The following is an 18,074-nucleotide window of genomic DNA, read 5'->3' as shown; positions in this document are numbered from 1 at the left end:
GATCATCACTCTAAGCTTGGTGCAGACACAGACACACATAGCTATAAAATATCTTTGGATTTTGTTGGTATCATTGTAGTCAGTAACCGCTGAATTATAGAATCTTCAAGTGGATGAGCATGATTGTACATACAGAGAACTAACTGATGAGTTGTAGGTTAAGGTTTTAGTTCAGACTTAGAGCTCACACATGTCCAAATTACAGTCTCCTACGCTCGTTACTCTCATGATTAGCTGGGTTCAAAAGTGACCAACTTTGGGGTCATAAACAGTTTTCTGGTGAGAATTGTTAACAACTAAATCGCAGTTAACACTGACATAGCACTTACTATAAAGTGCCAGATACTATCCTAAGCTGTTTTTACATATATTGATTTATTTAGTTCTTATAGCAACCCTGTAAGAATAGTATCATCCCCAGTTAATAGATGAAAACTGAGGCACTGAGTAAATTTGCTTGCAGTCACACAGAGTAAGAGGCAGCTTTGAGATTCAGACCCCAGTGCCTCTGGCTTTTGATTCCATGCTTGTATTGTCTTCTGTGGAGCTAGATCCCCAGAAAATATTTATCGAAAACCATGTTATTTCTTGATCTCAGTTACTTTTCTTAGTTTTGAAAAAATTATATCATGTTGAAGAACTGTCTTCTTAAATAAAGTAAGCTTAAGCTATAACTCATTAGACTAACAAGTTTCTTTGATAAAAATAATAATCATATAGATAGAATAGTTAATATTTTGATAACTTTCTACATATGGGACATTCTGTTCATTGCTTTCCCTATGTTATCCCATTCGGATCTCCCAACAATCCCACAAATCCGGAGCTGTTATTATCCCACTTTTCCAGATGAGGAACCTTGGGTTTGCTAAGGTCACACTGCTAATCCATCATAGAGCTAAGATTTTAATCTCTGTCTGCTTGATTTAAAATCCCTTCTCCCCGTCTGTCTTCTTTCTCTTTCCTGTTTTTCTTTTCACTACCCTGAGGACTTTTTTCTCTTTCCCTCTTTTTTTAAAAAGGGGAGAGACCTTTTTCTCTTTCCCTCTTTTTTATTTTGGAAATTGTAACATCATTAAAACTATAATGAATCTCCCACGAACCCACACACAGAGCCACTTTATAACACGGTACAAGTCTGCCTTCTTAATGGAATGACATTTCAGTAGAGGTAGGTATAATTGCCTGATTAATAAGAAAAATCAGAATCAACTCACCTACACTTGTTGAAAATAAAATACCAGATCTCCTTGAGTAACACAGTGCCAAGAGGGTTTAGTGGATACAGACGTTTCAGTCATCACACTGCACTTCTTATGTGACTTAACCCATGAGGCCATCAGAAGACTGCATAATTGGACACATTTTATATCTGGGATGATAAGATCTTGGCTCTTAACTAAAAAATATATGTATTGTTATGCCTGAAGGATTTATGTCATGATGCACCTTTCAGTGTGTTCTCTTGTCTCTTTGAAGTGTTTTAAGTAGAGGCGAAGCATTTAAAAGTCAGCTATTATTCTAAAATACTGACTTTAAAAACAATGGTCTCCAGGGGCGCCTGGGTGGCTCAGTCCATTAAGCATCTGACTTTGGCTCAGGCCTTGATCTCACAGTTCCTGGATTCGAGCCCAGCATCGGGCTCTGTGCTGACAGCCAGCTCAGAGCCTGGAGCCTGTTTCAGATTCTGAATCTCCCTCTCTTTCTGACCCTCCCTTGCTCATGCTGTCTCTCTCTCTCAGAAATAAATCAAACATTTAAAAAAATTTTTTTTAAATAATAAAAAATAAAAACAGTGGTCTCCAGACATTGCCTCTTCAATACTTGTGAAAGAGTTTAAGTATGAATTAGTATATAAATGCTGTGCATTTTTCTCCTATGTATGTGTCAGAAATGCTGAAATTTCCTAGGGAAGTTTAATATTATAGAGCTCTGAGTACTTTAGGAGAGAATTTGAATCATGTGAATATTATTTGTTTTGAACTTAAAAAAATTTTTTTTTTAATGTTTTATTTATTTCTGAGAGAGAGAGAGACAGTGTGAACAGGGGAGGGTAAGAGAAAGAGGGAGATACAGAATCTGAAACAGCCTCCAGGCTCTGAGCTAGCTGTCCCCACAGAGCCCGATGTGGGGCTTGAACCCATGAACCATGAGATCATGACCTGAGCCGAAGTCAGACGCTTAACTGACTGAGCCACCCAGGTGTCCCTTATTTGCTGTGAACTTTTAATTTGGCAGAGTGATCATTTTAGAAAATTATTTAGCTTTACTGGAGCACCTGACTGGCTCACTCAGTGGAACATGTGACTTTTGATCTTGGGGTTGTGAGTTCAAGCCCCATGTTGGGTATAGAGATTACTTAAAATCTTTTAAAAAATGAGGGGCATCTGGATGGCTCATTTGGTTAAGCATCTGATTCCTGATTTGGGCTCAGGTCATGATCTCATGGTTCATGGGATTGGCCCCATATCCGGCTCCACCCTGGTGGTTTGGGGCCTGCTTGAGATTCTCTCCCTCTCCCTCCCTCCCTCCCTCCCTTCCTCTTTCTTCCCCTCCCCTGCTCTCAAACATGTATATGTGCATCTCCCTCTCAAAATAAATAAATAAACAAAAAAATTTTTTTCATTTTAACTTTGAACTTTGATTTCCTATTTGGCTTTATTTTCCCTTGTTAGAATTCATGGTAAAAATACTGAGTATCAGGGTTAAGTACTCACAAGATTTCTTTGTTGCTTAAGTTCATCATCATGTGTCTTATAAAATACTACTGTGGCCTTTTTCACTGGAAGAAACTTTTCATATGTAGAACTATAGTTTTAGCTTAAAAGTCCTTAGGCTTTTCCTTTTACTTAAAAAGTAATCGAGTACTTCTCTCCTAGCATGTGTAAGAATTAAAAGTATGGGGTTGAACTACACATAGTTTTCACTGTTGAATGCCTTGAAATAATCTAAAGGGGAAAGAGAAAGTTATAAACAGTTGAAAAATCACTATAAGCAGATTTTTGGATATCGGGCAGCAATAGTCACATTAGAGAGTAGTGTCTAATTTATAGTTGTCTTTATTTGATTATTATTCCCCTAAATTTTATGATGTTTTTGGACTTGCTGTGGAAACATATCCACTTAATTGGGTTTGAGAGGTCTATTTCTAGATAAAAAGCATTTATTTTTAATATGTGAGTTTCGTTTGACTTATGTAATAAAAATGATCTGAGGTGGTACATGGGTTTGGTTTCTACTAAATACCAAGTCTCACTGTGCGGAGTACTCAGTTGAAAAGGACCTTAAGAGGCAGTGAGGGCTTAGCAGGAAAGAACCTTTGAGATTCCTGGAGTGGACGGAAGGAGGGATGTGGTGCTGCTCACACAGCAAGTTTGCATGCCCTAGAGAGAATATAAAAGATTTCTCTGTAGATTGCAAGGAAAATGGATGCTATTTGTCATTTCAACTATTTTTTAAGGTTTTATTTACTTATTTTTGAGAGAGCTAGTATGAGTGGGTGAGGGGCAGAGAGACACACAGAGAGAGATAATCCCAAGCAGGCTTCACACGTGGGGCTCAATCTCATGCACCATGAGATCATGACCTGAGCCAAAATTAAGAGTCGGATGCTTAACTGACTGAGCCACCCATGCGCTCCCTATGCTCCCTATTTGTCACTTAAAAGTAAACCAGTATTATTTGTAGTAAATAATCTGGTCAGATTTTTGTGTACATATCTCCTGAAGATTTAGAAATATTGATCTGAAATGGGGACAGAATAATAGCATCCTTCAGATTTTGTAGTGCTGTCAACTGTCAAAACGTAATCAAGTACATTACTTTGGATTGTCTAGTATATTTTTATTAGTGCTCCCATGGAGAATATGACTTTTGAAGTGTAGAAAATGTTTGTTAATTCTGGATCAGTACTTGACTAACATGAAATAAAAATAAAGAGAAACTTTTATAGTTAAAGTAATTGATACATGTTACACAATAAAAAAAACCATCCCTGAAATTAAAAAGAAAGTAACTATCACATAGAAGCCACCCAAGAAATATGTGTGCACTGTTGACCATGTATCAATTTCTGTGTTAGCTATTTATCTATATGGTAGCTTTAAAAATGGTCACAGGGGGCGCCTGAGTGGCTCAGTCAGTTAAACGTGTGACTTCAGCTCAAGTCATGATCTCATGGTTTGTGGGTTCGATCCCTGTGTCGGGCTCTGTGCTGACAGCTAGCTCAGAGCCTGGAACCTGCTTTGGATTCTTTGTCTCCCTCTCTTCTCTGACTCTTCCCTTCTCATGCTGCCTCTCTCTCTCTCTCTCTCTCTCAGAAATAAATAAAACATTAAAAAAAATTTTTTTAAATGGTCACAGTTCTGTGCAATAGATGACACTATTTCCATTTTTTTCTGTGTCTTAAATGATCAAATTATTAAATTACTGAAGAAACTGGGGCTTAAAAGGGAAACTAATGTACTCAGCATGACATACCTTATAAATAATGGAGGTGACAGCTCAGGAGTCTTCAGTCCTCATATGCTTCTGTGTAACTACTTGTCCTAATACTCTGCAGACAAACTAGATATAAAGAAATGAAACTGTTGACCTGAGCAGCTGTGCTAGGGCACTGTTGAAAACTAATGATATTCAGCAAAGATACATGAGAATTCTTGATAAGTTTAATAAATGACTACATGAATAGTATATATATAAATCCCAACTAAGATCTTTGTCCCTTATAAGAAATTAGTGAGGGACAACATCAGTTGCAGAACTTAGAATTACCCATCCATGAAAATAGTATTAGCCCAACCCATTATGTAGTGAGGAAAATTGTAGCTAATAAGAGAACATTAAAACACTTAGCATAAGTGAGAGCAAAACCACAAATGAACTGTTCTGTAGTTTGGGATATGTCATATTATCCCCAAGAAGGTGAAGAGCCTGGATTATGCAATGGCTAATAAGAATGAATAAGTAATATGATTTAGTGGAATAGATCCCAAAGGATAGCTCTATAGGTTCTATTTAAATAGGTCAGTGATTCAGATGGTAACTGTGCTTATTGCTTATCATTGTGAGCATAGTATAACATATAGAATTGTGGAATCACTATGTTGTATGCCTGAAACTAATATAACATTGTATGTCAACTATCCATCAATTAAAAATAAAATAAATTATAAGTTAATGGTACATACATTATGGTTTTCTATTTTAGGAAATTCTGTTCCTAATTCCTTCTAGGAACGTCTGTTATGTTCAGTTTTCAATGGAAAGAATTCAAATAATAAAACTACCATCTATCTTTACTTGTTTGGCTTGTTTTGTTTGTATAGTGTAAATTTTCTTGAAAGCATATCAAAATCTTTTCACTGAAAACCACAACTGGTAAGAGATCTTAAGTAAATAAGCCTCACTATTGCCCCTAACCTTGGTTTTCATTCAAAAGAATAACAAGGAAGACTGGATTTGATGGACTTAGATCAAAAGGATGTCACAAAAGCATTTGGTGAGTAAGTAGCTTAATAGCAAGAGAAGTAGAATTAACCGAGAATCAGCAGCCACTGGGATTCTAAACTCCAGTAGACTCATCACTCCTGTAGAGTGTGGATACAAAGGACTAAAATTCCCATCAGTAGCACACATTATTCATAGTAGGTGTTACAAACAGACCGTTAAGCTGATTTTTCTGTGCTCTTATTTAAGAGTGTGCCCAGGGGTGCCTGGGTGGCTCAGTTGGTTGGGCAGCCACCTTAGACTCAGGTCATGATCTCATGGTTCATGGGTTCGAGCCCCGTGTCGGGCTCTGTGCTGACAGCTAGCTCAGAGCCTGGAGCCTGTTTCAGGTTCTGTAGCTCCCTCTCTCTCTGACCCTCCCCTTCTCATGCTGTCTCTCTCAGAAATAAATAAAAAGTTAAAAAAAAAAAAAGAGGTGCCCAATTATCACAGTAAAATTGATTTTTTTCTTCTTGAGAAAAATAAAGCTCTGACTTCTAGCTTGAAATTCAACCCCTGACTTGTCCTACTTTATCAGTCACTGCAGGCAGATAACTGCCCTAGAACATTGATGAAAGCCAAGTTCCCAAACAGCAGCACTCACTGTGAAAATATGTCTGCCTGAGCAGGCACGGACATGAATGTGCGCCCACAGGCTAGAAAGAACAGAGCAACATGTGCGGTAGAGCCAGGTGAAAACCCAAGGTGGTAGGATGGAAAGGTACGGATATGTTAAGTAGGGGGGTGCTGTGCTTTGCAGAGAGATTATTTCTACTTACTCGTCTGTTTGTCCTAGTCTTGTTTTTTAATTTATGCCCTTCACTCATTTGAATTTCCTTTTGAGGCCCCTGGCATTCTTTTCACAAGCATGTTTTACAAACATTACCCAAATAGGACTCAAATACTTTCTTAGGATAGTTTGTATTCAGGAGCACGCCATTTAAATATTTTCTAATTAGGTAGCCTGAAGCTTTCCACTTGTCTGAGTGTGCAGTTGGATAGCAATGATTTTGTTTATTTTTTGCATTTTGAATTAGAACTTAATTGGGACCATCTTATTTCATTACATTAAGTGTTTAAAGATGCTGTAATTGGAAGATTAGACTGTAAGGCTGTGGTCAGAATCATCTTGTTTAATAGTCTGACCTGGAGGCTTGTGATTCAGCCACATGCTTGGATTCAGTCACACCTTACAAGCTAAACTGGATTGGACTGGTTTAATACTGGGAAGAGGCCCTTTTGGGTTTGAAATGTTCCCATAGGATATTGGATTAGTGTTGAGATGATTTTTTTTTTTTTTCCTTCAGAGCCAGGCCTGTCCTTAGGCTGCAGAACCCAGAAATCTGAGGGTGTGTATGTGTGTGTGCATACGCACAAGTATGGGCTCTGGTGTGTGTGTGGCCATAGGCTAGGCAGAGAAACAGAGTCCTAAAGGGTATAATTATTGGAAAAGTCACAAGTATTTCAGTTGTGAGGCAAAATCAAATTGCTTATTTACCTTACCAAATAAACTCAACACAGTTGATTCTGAGAGCTCACCGTGAAAGTCTGGTAAATTTTAGAGCAGGTTTTCCTATAGATATTTCCTGCCACAACCCTACTTTTACTTGCATCTGTGACTTTTATATAAAAAAATAGCAACTAGCAGGAAATGTAATACATTAACATAGTAAAATATTCAAATAGAATAAAAGTGTATGCATAGAAATGTTCTGGGCATATACAAACACCTGTTTTTGAGGGGGGAGAGAGGAGGGTCAGCTTTGTTGAGGTATAATTTACATCAGCACCTAATCTTGAACATTATTATAATCTTTTCTAAAGCACAGTTAAGAGAATGGCAAATATGTTATTTCACATTTTTCTTTCTCCTTAATTTATTTTGGATGTCTTTCCATATCAGCAGAAGTGGGTTTACCTTATCCTTTTAAAATGCTGCACAGTGTTCTGATGTATGGATGTATCATAATTTATTTAATAGTATTGTATTGATGGACTTCACATTTTTCACTATTAAAAAGTGTTGTATTGGACTTTGTATGTATCTTTGTGCAGATGTGTGAATGTGTTTGACAAGTTCCAAGAAGTAGACTTTCTAGGTCGAAGGGTAATACATTTAAAATGGTAAGACCAGGGGCGCCTGGGTGGCTTAGTCGGTTAAGCATCCGACTTTCGCTTAGGTCATGATCTCGCGGTTCGTGGGTTCAAGCCCCGCATCGGGCTCTGTGCTGACTGCCAGCTCAGAGCCTGGAGCCTATTTCAGAGTCTGTGCCTCCCTCTCTCTCTGACCCTCCCCCGCTCATGCTATCTCTCTCTCTCCTAGAAATAAATAAAAATATTTTAAAAAAATAAAAAATAAAATGGTAAGACCAATACCTGAGTTGTCTGCCAGAAGAGTTGCATTTAAGAAAAGAGATGCCTTTAAGAAAGAAGTATTCTATTATTTGTTAATTGGCATCCTAGCAGATCTAAACTGCATTCATTTTTTTCTATGCTTTTTTTAAAGTTTCTTTATTCACTTTGAGAGACAGCACGAGCGTGCAAGTGCGCACAAGTGGGGATGGGACAGAGAGAGAAGGACAGAGAGAATCCCGGCAGCATAGAGCCTGACACAGGGCTAGAACTCATGAACCATGAGATCATGACCTGAGCCGAAATCAAGAGTCAGAGACTCTGCCGACTGAGCCAGCCAGGTGCCTCCTATTCTTTTTTAATTTTCCCTTTTATTCATAGGTGTTTTTTTTTTCCAGCTTTTAAGGTATGTGCCAGAGCTGAAATTGAAGGCTTATATTTCCCTCTGGTGTGCAAGCTATTAGTCTAAACATGTATGTATTAAGAGTTTAGGGGAAAGAAGACCAAATAAGTTGGGAAGTTTCAGAGCTATGTGATCATTTAAGAAGTTAGCATGCCAGCAGTGGTGGCTGATTAGAGGTAACATATGAGAGATTGTGTGCTACAATGCCAGAGATGTAGGAAGTATGTAATAAATGTCAGATTCCTTCCCTTCCTGCTACCCACCCACTAATAATAGGGCATGTGACCGTAAAGTGCAAGAGAAGCTGGGCTTTGCTGAAATACTCCCCTTACTTTGAAACCTGACCTATGCTTCCTTTATCCTGGCTCCCTTCGGCATTCTCTTTCCTTTCTCTAACGCTAAGATTTCTCTTACGTTGCAAGAGTAGCTGACATATCTTCTATCCATCTATTTTTCTTTGATAGGTCGATCTGTTTTGTTGCAGTACGTCTTTTTTTTTTTTTTACTCATTTGCAGATTCATATTCCTATGTTATTTTGTGATAAGAAGTGGTTTAATATTTTCTATCAGAGTAAAAATTAAGTTTACTTATCCCCCTTTTGGGGGCATTTTTATCCCCTAGTGAGTAAGGTTTACTTAAGTTCATTTAAATATAGGTATTGAAGGAATTACTTTTCTATCAAAATCAATACTATTCTCAGGATTTGTTAAAGTGTATGAAGCTGCTATGGGGTTAATTGTTCTTTGTGAATTAAGACTTGTAACTCCTTAGGTATCTTTTAATTCCCAATGGTAGATTCCAGTATTAAAGTACTAACAAAGTCTGCTGTAAATCATAGTGTTTTTCATTCTCTGCTTTCTGTCTTGTTGGTAGAAAGTCATTTTGTAGAAAAAAATAGGAAGAAAATTTGAAATAAATTGAGGCATCTAGTTCTGTCAAAAGGGAAAATTACCTTCATGGCTTTGTTTCTTTCTACAATACATGCCCAAATATGAGCATAAAGAAATATCTATACCCACTTACGAAACTGTGGGTGGGTCTCTTGCATGTTCATATTTATTTGTAGGGGAGAGGCAAAGAACATTTTACGGCTTTTTTTTTTTTTTTTTTTCTACTGAGGGGCGGGGGTTGAGGTGAGATACTTTTTGCACCAATAAGAACAGTAAGAACGTGCTTAGCCTGAACGTGATTTAATCCAAACAGTCATCTACGGGAATTTGTTATGGTAACTGCTGAACTGCCATTGGATAAGTGAGGCATATTGAATGCATATTGTCACTGTGTGATCTATCGAAGAACAAATGTTGAGTGACACATGTGGCTTCATGCATCTGTGTGTGAGTAGGTGCATCGAGTGGGTGTGTCATGCTCTAGAGTACAGACATTGTTTTAAGACCGATTCCTAGGTAAATGGACCTTTTTTTGTTTTGTTTTTTTCATTTCCACATAATCCCTTTCAGTTCTTTGCATGCTGTGAGTACATACTAGTTTTCTAGCAAAGCCTGAGCCTGTACGTGCTCAGCTACCTGCTTTGTCTGTGCATGTACTCAATCAGTGAAGCGCAGCAGCTAAAGTCATACTACAGATGATCGGTTTCAGTGTGACTTCATGGTTACCAGCTTCAACTGGTTCTAATCAGCAGTCTTTTCCTATCTGTGTTAATTCACCCTTCTGTCCCTCATACTGCCTTTTCCTCCTTACTGTCAGCTGATGATCCGCAGCCTTGCTCTTAGAGAATATTGACGCCAGCAAGTGAAACGTCTTTCTCTTTGCTACCAAAGATACAGACCTACCTTCGTTTGCATCCATCCTAGCCTGTCTTTGCTCCTATTTGACAGAGGAATTCCTCTCTCTACTTCTCCAAGGCCTATAACCCTCCTCCTGTGCTCTGGATCCCATCTGTGCCATTGCCTCAGAAACCTTCTTTCTCATTACACCAAACTTTTCTCTCTCAACAGATGTTTCTCCTTGAATTTTAAGCATTCCAAAGTCTCTGCTAATAAGACAGCAAACAAATTTCTCTCTTCACTTCATGCTTTTTTCCCACCTACTGCCTTACATCATTCCTTTCTTAAAGTCCAGACTTATCAAAAGAGTTATCTGTACCCTCCATTTTCATTTCTTCTCTCCATATTTATTCCTCACCTCCCTCTTTACTGGCCTCTGGCGCCATAATCCACCAAAACTTTTCTAGGGTCGTGAATGACTTCCATGTGGCTAAATCCAGTGGATGATTTTCAGGCCTCATTTCTCTTCTTTGTATTTGACCCTACTGGCCATTCTTTTCTTCTTCTTCTTCTTCTTTTTTTTTTTTTTTTTAAGATTTTTATTTATTTCTAGGAGAGAGAGAGAGAGACAGCGTGAGCAGGGGAGGGTCAGAGAGAGAGGGAGACACAGACTCTGAAATAGGCTCCAGGCTCTGAGCTGGCAGTCAGCACAGAGCCCGACACGGGGCTTGAACCCACGAACCGCGAGATCATGACCTAAGTGAAAGTCGGACGCTTAACCGACTAAGCCACCCAGGCGCCCCCTTTTCTTCTTGAAATACTACTCTTTTTTCTTTGGCTTTTATGGCTCCACACTGCCCTGGTTTGCCTCCTGTTTCTTGGGCCCTTCCTGCTCAGTTCCATTTCTAGACTCAGCCACAAGGCCAGTATATGTTGGAGTTTTTCGGGGTTGCCTGTTGACTGTCTTTTATCTTTCTGTTGACTCCCATCCATGCCTACACCCCTAACTTCTGTGGATCTGACCTTTGACATATCTCCTGCCCTGTCCGCTTCTCTCCACTGCTGCCACATTCTTTTGTAGTCACTATGGTTCCCTACCTGGCTTCTGTGGGAATACTTCCACCCCTTGAGATTTCTTTTGCATCTAACTTCAGATCTGATCATTTAGTCCCGTCATCCTCCTTAATGCATTTCACTGCATTAGTTCTTAGAAAAATATGCAAAATCCTTTAAGAAGTTCATGAGATTTGGGGCTCCTGGGTGGTTTGGTCAATTAAGCATCAGACTTCAGCTCAGGTCCTGATCTCATGGTTCATGAGCTGGAGCCCTGCGTTGGGCTCTGTGCTGACAGCTCAGAGCCTGCTCTGGATCTTCTGTCTCCCCCTCTCTCTGCCCCTTCCCCTGTGCACGTACTCTCGCACGCACTCTCTCTCTCTCAAAAATAAACATTAGGTAAAAAAAGAGATTCTGCATCATCCGGGCCCCTGCATCCATCCAGGCATCTCTCACCATGTGTCCATCTGCTGTTGGCTCCCCTCACAGGCAGTGGTCTCCTTGTTCTCACATGCCCTCCAGGCCTAAACACGTGCAGGCTTTTCCCCCTCTCCCTTGGTGCTCAGGGTGCTCAGGGTGCTCTTTCCAATCAGGCTTTCTCCTGGTTTACTCCTGAACTTCCTTTGGAGCTCTGAGCTCTCCCTATACACAGTGCCTATATTCTTAGTGCCTCACTGCCTAGCACATTGTAGCTGTTTATTAAATATTAAGTGAATGAATGAACTTGCTAGTTTGTTGACTGGGAAGAATTATTTAGCATTAACATTACCAAAGTGCCATTTTAGGCCTTCTCTGACATTTTCATTACATTGGTCACATGCCAGTGGGTGCTTTTTAATAACCTGTATATATTGCAGTATATACTTAGTTTCAAAGGTACTTTCAAATGAATCTTCTCTTGAGATGTTGGGCAAATCAATTGACTTCTTCAGACCTTATGGCTGTAGCAGCTCCAAATGTCTTTCTTCCACCCCCCCACACATCTCAAGACACTCCCTGAAATTCTAGATGATTCTTGTCATTCCTGATTTTCTCTAATTCTTGATTTTCATTTTTTGTAGGAGAGATGAGAAACCCGAGACACGGGTTTCTAGATGCATGTTCACAGTGAGAGAACAAGTTAGGACTAAATCACAGGACACCTGAGTCACATCCCCGTCACTTCTTTCTATCTCGGTAGAGCCTTTTTGTTCAAATATGTAAAAATGGTCCTTTAAGAATTTTTTAAAGTTTGAAAAACTGTGGTGAAATATACATAACATTTACCATTTGGTATGTTAACAGATTGTTGCTAAACCAGCACCACCATCCATCTCCAGAACTCTTCTCCCACCCCTTAAACGCTGGCAGTAACCATTCTACTTTCTGTTTTGTGTGTGTGTGAGAAAGAAAATTGTTGCTCAGTGTCCTTTCAGATGATCAGATATATCATCTCACAAAGCTTATTTAAGTGGTTTTGACTTCGATGAAACAGTCTGTCATCAAATGCTGTCTTCTCCAGCTTCATCATTTTACAGTATATTCCAGAGTTGGGCTAATATGAAATGTGATTCCACCCCAGTCCCCCAGTCCTAAACATACTCTTTTCCCCTTGTTTATTTAAACAATAAAAATCAACACTGGAAGAGAGGGAAAAGGTTTGCTGTCTCCTACCAAGAGTCTAAGGCAGCAGGCATGTTTGTGTTTGTGTCTGCATTGTGTTTATCTTGTTCCGTAGTTATCTGATAGTATTGTGGATTTTTTTTTGCCAATGCAGATATGGGTGATTTTGAAAGAAAATGAAAAATATATTAGAGGCAAGAAGAATTTTAAGATGATTTAGTTCCCAAACTTGCCTGATAAGAATCACCTGGGAGAAGGGGAGAACCTTGTTAAAATACAGATGACCAGGCCTTTCTCTATATTCTGTCAGTCTGGAGTAAGGCCCTAACACCATTCCAAGTGTGGAAAATATTGTTATAGGTATATACTGATGAGTGCTGTCTGGGTGACAATCTGGAATTACATCTTATTTCATATAATTTATTTTTTTGAATATGCCAGTACACACATTGACACACTCTTCTTGTGTTTCTTTTTTTTTTTTTCTTTTTTTTAATGTTTTATTTATTTCTATGAGAGAGAGAGCGAGAGAGAGACAGCGTGAGCAGGGGAGGGGCAGAGAGAGAGGGAGACACAGACTGAAACAGGCTCCAGGCTCTGAGCTGGCAGTCAGCACAGAGCCCGACGCGGGGCTCGAACCCATGAACCACGAGATCATGACCTAAGCGAAAGTCGGACGCTTAACCGACTAAGCCACCCAGGCGCCCCTCTTCTTGTGTTTCTTGTATTACCATCATCATTATCACTTTCCCCTCCAGGAGAAGCATAAATTCTTCTGTATTTTCTTTATCTTGATTTTTCAGCTTCATATTGGATGTTGTGATTTAATTAGTTTTCAGTTGATAATGCCAGCACAGTGCAGCAAATTGCTCAGGCTTTGGCATGCTTGGGTTCACATCCTGACTGCATTGTCCCCTTGGGTTCTTCAAGTTACTCAGTCTCTTTAAGCTTAAGTTTTTTCATTTGTAAACTCAGGATGATAATTATACTTTTTGAAACTTTGTAATTTATCCCTTGCTTGTTGCTTTCACTGTATACCTGTTTTCCAGATTGTTTTTAGCAGAGAAAGCCTTTAGGAAACCTCAAAAAGATGTGTGTTTGTTTAGTTTATGGAGAAGCTATGCCATTATGTCCTGTTCCATGTGGCTTTTGATAAGGGTTTGAAATACTGATTGGAAGCTATGGACGGTAGCTTTTTCTGTAAAAATTAACAAAAAGAAAAGGAACAAACCTAGGATGGAGAATATCTTCAGGAATTTGAACGAGGTACCAAACGGTACCTTCCAGTCCTCAAAGCTTACTCACTTCTTTATAATTTATTCATTTTTCAAACATTCATGTGCCGAGCATCATGCTGGATATTGAAGATACAAACTTGGCTAAAACACAGGCCCTGCCTTCAGGAAGCCTGCTGTCCATTGTGAGAGACAGACAAGTGCAGAGTTAGAACGAATTGTGGCACATACACACATGTGGATAGTAGACAGCATCCAGGAACATAGAAAAACATCCTGTAAGAAAGAAAGACTTCCAGGAAGAATCCAAGTTGATCAGGTCGTGTCATGTAGGGGGTGGAGTATGCAGTGGACAGTTCTTGAGCAAAGGAAAGAGAGAGAAAACCCAATGTGTTTTTATTTTGGGAAATGGACTATGCTCGTCTCTTTCTGTCGTGATTCCTAAAAGGGAACATTTCTTAAGAGGGTTCAGATCCTGGGTAGCCAAAACTTGCATCTGTACCCACACAATAAATAATGATTGAATGCCGAGTGAGAGCCAGCACAACCCAATAAACCCTATGAATTTAAGTATATCTTGCATACTTTGAAAAAGCATCCTGATTTGGATTCTGACCTACTAATATTAGATAGACTTGGATTCTGACTCCTAATACTAAATGGCCTTTCAGCCATTATCACCTTTTTGGCTTGGAATTTGTTAACCTTGTGGCTGCAGAAATGCTCTCTTCTCTTAACTAACTTTTATCACTGTTCCTTCAAGGATGTTCCAGTGGTCATTTCTAAGTCTGAGTATTCTGACTTGGTTTCATGTTCCTTGTAGTTGAGCATTTCAGTGTTTGGCATGATGTAATATGGAAGTTTTAGGTAGTTTCTTGTGCTAATTTCACCCATTTGTAGCACTGCAAAAGTCAAATTTTCTCTCAGAATCCTATCTCATTCTCATGTGAGCTAAAATATTAATAAAGTATATGAGGACCAGAAAGTTACTTTGGGGTGTCTGTACCAAAAAATATCTTAATATAGTTATAATGTTCTGTTAGTTTGGCTATCTGTTAATGTGGGTGATAATGTATATAAAATATATGTCTGTCTATATATGTGAGTGTGTGTGTGTGTGTGTGTGTGTGTAAATGCCCATATACATATACATGTGTAAATGCCCATACGTGTGTGTGTGTGTGTGTGTGTGTAGCCTATTGTATATCTTTTTTGCCTAGAGAGAATGCTCTTTTAACATGGATGTTGTATAAAAGATAAACATTACTTTCATCCAAAATTATTTTCTATTATGACAATAGCCACTTTGATACCTTTTGGTCCTATATTTTTTAAACAAACTAAGGGCACTAAACATGCATATAAGTGGTTTGCACTTTTGGCTTTACTTTCAGTTTCATCTTACAGTCTCATCTTGATTTTATACCCACATATATAATTTGTAGTTATCTTCTTCTTTAAAAATTTGTTTTATGTTTATTTATTTTTGAGAGATGGAGAGAGAGCACGAGTGGGGGAGTGGCAGAGAGAGGGGGACAGAGGATCCAAAGCAGGCTCTGGGCTGACAGTGGAGAGCCCAGTGGTGGGCTCAGAACTCATGAACTGTGAGATTGTGATCTGAGTCAGATGCTTACCTGACTGAGCAACCAAAGTGTCCCTAATTTGTGGGCTTTTTTTGTGTTTTCTTTGTAAGCTGTTTTTAATCATTTGTGGAAAAAAAGGAGGATAAAAATGCATGTTTTTAAAAAGTGCTTTCTATGAAGATTGAGTCATTCAGAAAAGATTACATTATCCCAGAATAGTAACACAAGAGTTAGAATGGCCCTTTTCCCGTAAAAGACCAATATATATTATTTTCAGTGGCAGAGTATTACATTATACGACTTTGAAAGGTTTGCAGAAAATAGGGAAATTAGAAAAAATTAATGCAATATAGGAACACAGTTACTGCCTCGTACCTGTTTACAATATAGTGTAGACTTGGGTTTGTCATACCGAAGATGGAAACACAATTTCCTATTAGAGTTCCACAAAAAGGATATCTTAAGCTGAAATGAAACCTTTGGACTGAAAATACAAACCTGTAGGTGGAAAATAGCTAAAGTTTTAAAAGGTTATATGATCCCAGTGAGCCTGTAAAGAAGGAAGATAGATAGGTCACAGCACAAGCCTCTTCTGGAAGCTCCAGACAACTACAGAAAAGGCAGCGTGGAAGACTGAAAATGACCGATAGTTAGGAGATGAGCTCGGGGAGGGATAGGATTTTGGTTTTACAATTTGTTTTCCTTTTTTGCTTCTTGCTTAATTAATTTTGTCTACTGCAATCTTTTAATAGAGGAATGCCACTTCGTTTTTTGTTCCATTAAAGTGTTAAATATCATGATAAAAGAGGTGACTTATTCAAACTCAGTGAATTATATAGCTGCCTTTGTGCTGAAATGACTATGTCATTCTGAAGGAAGTTTTATGTTTTATTCTCTTAGTCAAAAACTTGGTTCTTCAATGACTTTATTCATTCCCACTGGGATTACTCACTGTTTACTTTCTTGCTAATGGCAGGGTTCGTATAACAACGTGCCCATTCTTGTTGGGAGATTTGGCGAACCCAGAAAGGCTGGTTTTTATTTCTTCAAAATGTGTGAACTTTATGGAAGCAAAACAGTTTTTTGAACTTTAGATATTTGTTATTGTCTAGACTTAAGTCCACCTGTTTAATAATCTTGAAGTTGGCAGATTCTTTAAAATGCTTCTACAGGAGTAAAAATGTTATTAGAGGTATGTCATTTACCTCTATTGTTGTTAGTAGATTTATTGTTCCAATAATAAATGTAGGATCACTTTTAAGTAATCATGTTGGTGCATAAGAAAAACATTAACGAATCTCCTAATAATTTCCTGGAAAATAGGTAGGTAGGTCATGGCAGCTATATTTCAAGGTTCTGAACACTTTCAAAGTGCTGTAAAACTTAAGTAGATTTCTTTGGAGGTCGGCTTTCTCATCGGATAAAAAGAAGACTACAGATTGTTGTTTACCTTCCTAAGATTAAGAGTTTTTCATGTTAACAGCTTAAAAAGTGGTATTCAAAGTAAGTTGCATTTCAGGCCTTCCCCATGATCTCTGAGACCTCCCACTCATTCTGCAGTTCCCAAATGACTATTCTGAGGAAACCAGAATGTCTGTGGACATTGTTGAGAGTCAGCCTTAGAAAGTGATAAGCGGGTTCTTAATGATTTTGAGGGTGGATACCACTCTTTCTGAGCTTTATAGTTTCCACATTTGTTTTTGCATTCTTTTAATGCTTTGCTTTTGAGATGAATATTTCCTGACTAGCTTTTGGCTTTGTGTTAATTTTCCAACTACCACATTTTGCCGCTATTTATACAAGGAGTGTTTGGGAAGTCTTTCTCTTTCTCTGTCTTATATAGACAGAGATAGCTTTAAAGTATCTGTGTGATTTAGTGTAACCTGCAAGTCTCACAAATTAGAAAGAGTTCAAGTCTGCTCTATGAGAATGTGTGTGTGTGTGTGTGCACATGAGCTTGCACAAGTGTGCGTGTACACAGGCATGCACATATGATGCTTGTGAAGATATAAACAAGTGCTTATTTTAGTCTTTCATTTATTATTCAAATTACTAATTAACCAAGCTATTTACCAACTTGCCACAAGATAATTTATTGAGTGTCTGCTAATTCTATGTCACTCTTGGTCTCAGCAGAAGGATAAACTACAAAAGTTTATTAATACATGGTTCTTGCTGACTTAGAGTTAGCCAGTTGTGAGAAGCAAGATGTGCCTGCACATTAAACAGTGAATTAATAGGGCAGGGAAGTATATGATTATTCTAAAGACCAAAGTGACTAGCACAGGCCCAGGAGTGTAAAGAGTTGAGGGAACAGAAAGAAAAATGAAGGTTGGGAAGATTAGTGAGGGCTTCACAAAGGATGATAGTGCTCATGAAGATGAGTGGACAGTGAGAAGACAGCAATCACAGGAAATAGCATCCTGTCCACTGAGCAGTGGATGCCATGGAAGCAGCATTGAATTAATCATAAACCTTTGTGTTTGGGGAGAAACTGAGAGGATGCGTTGGAAGGATGCTATTGAAATAGTAGAGTTAAGATTGTGAAGAATTTGTTATCAACTTTTTATTTTTTTATGTTTTTTATTTATTTCTGAGAGAGAGAGATAGTGTGAGTAGGGGAGGGTCAGA

The 18,074-nt window shown here is 38.5% G+C and overlaps 1 protein-coding gene across 1 annotated transcript in view; it reads left to right on the top strand.

The window, feature by feature from the left end:
- The window catches only part of DST (dystonin), a 230,190-nt gene that overhangs the window by 17,090 nt on the left and 195,026 nt on the right, over positions 1 to 18,074 (top strand). The gene's annotated exons all lie outside the window — the stretch shown is intronic.

Source organism: Hyaena hyaena, unplaced genomic scaffold, assembly GCF_003009895.1.
Source record: "Hyaena hyaena isolate Hyena2069 unplaced genomic scaffold, ASM300989v1 scaffold_242, whole genome shotgun sequence".
Lineage (NCBI taxonomy): Eukaryota > Metazoa > Chordata > Mammalia > Carnivora > Hyaenidae > Hyaena > Hyaena hyaena.
This window is presented reverse-complemented; position numbering and strand designations above follow the sequence as displayed.